General features: G+C 36.0%; 1 pseudogene; it reads right to left on the reverse strand.

Annotated features, from left to right (window-relative positions):
- Positions 1–1,434: 1,434 nt before the first annotated feature.
- Positions 1,435–4,112, reverse strand: LOC127157948 (nuclear factor 7, ovary-like; annotated as a pseudogene).
- Positions 4,113–5,573: the final 1,461 nt, after the last annotated feature.

Here is a 5,573-nt window from a genome sequence, read left to right on the forward strand (position 1 = left end):
CATATCCATGTTGGGCACAATTATTGGCACCCTTAGAAATTATAATGAGTAAAATATCTCAATATATTAAGTATATTCCCATTCATTTTTGCATTTATTTAGCACACTAGAATGACTAGGAGTATGATATTGTCCAACAATAACTTCTTGTTTCACAGGATTATAAATATGAGAAGCACAAAGGTCAAATTTCCTTAATCATCCATCACAAGGAATAAAACCAAATAATATAGTTCTGATGTGCAGAACAAGATTGTTGAGCTTCACAAAATAGAAAGTGGCTGTAAGAAAAGAGCTAAAGCATTGAAAATCCCCCAATTTCCATCATTAGGACAATAATTAAGAATTCCAATCAACTAAAAATGTTACAAATCTGCCTGGAAAAGGATGTGTGTGTATATCGTCCTAATGCATGGTGAGGAGAAGAGAAGAGAAACTCTCCAAGGATCACAGTAGGAGAATTGCAGAGATTAGTTGAGTCTTGGGGCCAAAAGACTAAAAAAAAAAAAAAATTCAAACAGCCCCTATGTCACTACGTTCAGGAGGGTTTTAAGAAAAATCCTCCTTGCTCATCCAAAAACAAACTTCAGCATATTCAGTTGTCAGACACAACTTGAATTTCAAATGGGAATGGCTTCTGTGGTCAGATGAAACTAAAAAAAAAGAGCTTTCTGGCAGCAAACACTCAAGACAGGTTTGGTACAAAAAGTACCCCATGCCCACGGTTAAATATACTGCTGGATCTTTAATGTTGTGGGCTTATTTTACTGCCAGCGGTTCTGGACATCTTGTTCAGATACACGGCATCATGGATTCTAGCAAATACCAACAGATAAAAAATCTAAACCTGACTGCATCTGTTAGAAGTTCTATAATGAGCTGTGGTTGGATCTTCCATCAGGACAGTGATCCAAATCAAACATCAAAATCAACACAAAAATGTGTCACTGAGCATAAAATGAAACTTCTGCCATGGCCGTCCCAGTTGCCTGACCTGAACCCTATAGAAAATGCATAAGGTGAACTGAAGAGACGAAACACCAGCATGGAGCTGTATGAATTAACAGTACAATTCAAAAATGTTTATTTTTCATTTATTCCTATAGACCTATTTCCTATGATTAAATCTCCTAAATTAAAAATATAAGCCTCTATGTCTATAATTCTGCAACATGGCTGTTTCAAGTATTTCTATAGTACATATTTATTTTTATTTAACATTAATTACATTGAATTAAATACATTTTACATATGTTTGTGTCAATGAACACATGGTCATTTAACATATTTAATGGAAATTAACAATAATCCATTAGTCTCCTGTTGAAAAAATACTGAAATTGTGATATGGATTGAATATTTGAAACATCATAATTGTAAAAGATGAAAGCAGGTCTATCCAGATCTACAGGTATAATGTTTACTGACTATTGACTATAAGATCCTCAGAAAGTCAACAGTACAGAAGAAAGGAAAGACTGTGTTAGTGAAGGTGGTTGTGAATGTGTGTAGATGTGTGTTAGTTACAGGATCAGAGAATGACACCGTTCCTCTGTCATAGTCCAGATCAACTCTCACACGCTCAAGATCCTGTTTAACACGAAAACCAAACCGCTCAGAACATCCGTAATACACAAACCAGACATCAGTATTAAAGAAAACACATCCCTTCCTTTGGTTTGATGCTGTAGTTACTCCAAGACTCCAGACTGGACTCTCTTTAACCTCCACATCCCAGCAGTGTGTTCCTGAGTTAAAACCCTCTGAACCCAGAACACAGAGATACCTGTCAAATCTCTCTGGATTATCAGGAAGCAGTTGATTGTTCTTGTTGTATCTCACACTGGTCAGATCATCAGACAGGACGAGACGTGGATCTGCAGTGTTTGGATCCAGAATCACAGGAGCTGATGAGACACAATCAACAGACACTTTTATTCTGATGTTCATATAATGATCAAGAATGAACCAAACACAGATTATTATGAATTATGTCACTTGCCCTATTGATCAAACATATCAGACATTTTCCTCTGATCACTGTCAGTGTTGTTACAGTAAATATTTTAGATTTGTCAATCAATCAAACTGAACTGAGATCTGCTGTATCACTGTAACTGTAAATATCATGTGGACCAAAGTTGTTCTTCTCTTGTTTACGGCTCATTTTGGTGTAGTAGCTCATCTGGTTATTCACACATAATGCTGAAATCTGTAAATATTCCCTCTTGTGTCATTTCCAGTGTATGTGTAACAGCACAGATCTTCTCCAGACTCACTGTTTTGGACAATGTCCTGCATCTTCTTCCAGACTCTGAACGGCAGGTTGCCCAAGTAACGTGGCACATGAATCAAAGCTCCAGAAGGTGTCTGTGGATCCGGCTGTGAGATCTGGACTCTGGAAGAACATTCAGGAGTCAGAACTGCAGTGGCTTTGGCTTCAGAAGCAGAGAGACCAGAGACACCAGCAGATCACTCACCTTTCCATCGTGACTGGAAACTCCTGCAGAACAAACACACCATTTATCATCAAGAACTCAATCAATCAATCAATCAATCAATCAATGGATGATCTGAAATCAGACCTTTAGAAAGCAGACGTCATTGGCTTTCATCATCTCCTCCGTGTCTTTGATTGTGTGTGAAAGAGCTGAGATGTGTCTGTTCATCTCCTCCAGCTTCTCCTTCATCATCTGCTTCTTCTGCTCCTCTTCCTTTCTCAGTGCAGTGATTGTAGCTTCTTCTTCATCTCTGAGAAACTGATGAAGCTTCTCAAACTGCTGTTTAATCTGACGCTCTGTGTGCTCAGCTTGAGACTGAAATCAAATCACATTCACTTCAATCATCTCAATCAACACACATCAACACATCACATCATTCAGATCCAAGAGAAACTCAGACACCAACATATAACAGATCCAGAAGCAGATTACTGCTCGTCATTTACAAAAATAATCAACTGGAATCCATTATGTTAAATATAACAAATCATAATTGTGTATAGTGATCCTACACCTGTACTGAAAATCACTCTTGATTCTGTTTTCTCACCTTGATGTGTTGAACTGTTTTCTCAAACTCTCCTTTAATTTTTTCTCTCTTTGTAAGTTTCTCCTGTAAGGATTTCAGTGGTGTATTAAGCTCCTCCTACAATTGGACAAAATAAAAATATATAAAATACCAGATTACAGTCAAGAGAGGAGAATACAGTGATCATACAGTGCTGTAAAAAGTCTCTCATACTAAATTGATTCAGAAATTAAAACCTAACAAAAAGAAAATGCAGCCTGAATAAATATAAAATACACTTAAACTTTTTTAACAGCATGAAGTTGGTTCTAAGATTGTATGCAATAACTACACTTTAGTATGACATTATTTACTGAACACAAAAACAGAAAAAAGTCAGTATAGGGGCAAATAGTTTTTCACAGCAAAGTTTCATTAAGTTGAGTAAAATGACTGAGAGAAACACCTACCTTATATGAAGGAACAACTTCACTTATTGGTCTAAATGTGTGATTGATGTGTTTTTGGTGAATCTCTGCACACGAAACACGCAGGCTGTTTGTCCTCCACACAGAAGAGTTTGAGTTTCTCACTGTGTAAACTGCAGATCTCCTCAGATCCTGATGAACGACTCTCATTTCTCTTCTTCAGGAACAACTCACACAAGTTTTGTAATGCCAGATTTACTGGAAGACTTTCTTTTGAGAATCTTCTCCTGCAGACAGGACACTCCTGAGTTTTCTTGGTTCTCCAGAACTGTTGAAGACACTCTTTACAGACACTGTGACTACATGATAAAATAACAGGAGACTTGAAGATTTCACAGCACACGGGACAATTATAGTCATATTCAGCTGATGAAGCCATTTTCACTGTTTAAGTACCAGCAATCTAAACTTTACTTTCACTTTCTGAACGACGGTTTTAAACATGAATAAACAGGAGAATCACAAAGATCTGCTGTCTGTTCAGAAACAAACCCAAAAATGCTTCTTCAAAGTTTTTCTTCGTTGTCCACTGATGGCTGATTCTTGTTTGCTTTTGTCAAAGAGAAGAAAATCAGAACGACAGAAAGGAGAAATAACAAGTCAGTCTCTTCCTGGTAAGTGATCACCTTTAGGTGTGTTTAACCCTTTAAGATTCAACCCTAAAAGGAATCAATGTTTTTTTTGTTTTTTTTTTTCATTTTTTTTTTTGTTAAAATGTTTGCATCTAAATTATATAAAACTCTAACATGCGGTTGATGTGTGTTTATGGTAAAACTTGCTTTACATGTGCAGTACTGTTTTATTTATTTATTTATTTTGGAATAATAAACATACCTGTAACATTGTTAGTATCTCTTCAATACCTTTCATAATTATCACGGTCCACATAAAATTTAGCTTACTCAAAACAGGTGTTTAGAAATAAACAAAACATATGCTATATATTGGTGTATTATCACCTTTATAATATCCAGGCCATTTTCACTGATTTTATTGTGATTTAGTGATTTTATTTATAGAATTTTTGCTAAATTCATCTAATTTCAGTCAATTCAGTTAATTCAGCAATTAAATACATTTTACACAACAGGAACATTTTTTACAACAGGAATATTGCAAACTACTGCAGTCCATTTATCATCTATAACGAAAAGAGTAGCAATGTGCAGTAAACGGTAAATCTGTTTGCACTACAAACCAGTGTGTTCACATAAGTAAGATAATACATTAAAATAATGGTAAGACACACCAATTTGCAATATCAAGCAGCAAAACAAGCTGTTTTGTACAGATAAAAATAGCTGGATGCAGATGAGACTGGAAGCCTGACCCATAAAATTTACAAATGGGCACACCCACCCTTACAGGAAAAAAAGGGTGAATAGAGCAATATTAACACATATATGTTCACGTTCATGTTTTAATATATATGATCAGATGCATATAATATAATCAGATGCAAAAGCCTCTAAATCCATCTGATGTATTTCTTTAAAATGAGCATTTCTTTCTGGCTACTTTGTATTGGTTTCTATGTAAGTACTGGTACTTCTGGTTGGGCTGAGGCTGGAATTTAGCGAGTTTGAAGTAAAAGTATTTGATGGATGTATACTATGTGTCAGGAGCATTCACTCAGTATCATTATCTCATTTTTGACCGAGATGGCTTTTAGCTGGTTTTGCATCTGAACTCTTCATATATATACATATTGTGTTGGATCAGTTACTGACACACCCACTTAAACGTTTTCAATATATTGCTTATCCTGCCCTGAGAAGACATTATGCAGATACCATCTGAAGTAACTATTAATTTACATACACTTCATTTAAAACTTCTCAGGTTAAGCATGTTATGCTGGAGTCATTACCCATAGCGCCCTCTATAGGATGCAGTGTGAGTTCCCTTTAGAAAGGCAAATAAAAATCTGAATGTCAAAGGCTTTAACACATGGGTGCCCAACCCTGTTCCTGGAGATCTACCTTCCTGCAGAGTTTAGTTCCAACCCTGATCAAACACACCTGTCTGTAATTATCAAGTGCTCCTTCAGATCTTAATTAGTTGGTTCAGTTGTGT

Source organism: Labeo rohita, unplaced genomic scaffold (genome assembly GCF_022985175.1).
Source record: "Labeo rohita strain BAU-BD-2019 unplaced genomic scaffold, IGBB_LRoh.1.0 scaffold_1273, whole genome shotgun sequence".
Taxonomy (NCBI): domain Eukaryota; kingdom Metazoa; phylum Chordata; class Actinopteri; order Cypriniformes; family Cyprinidae; genus Labeo; species Labeo rohita.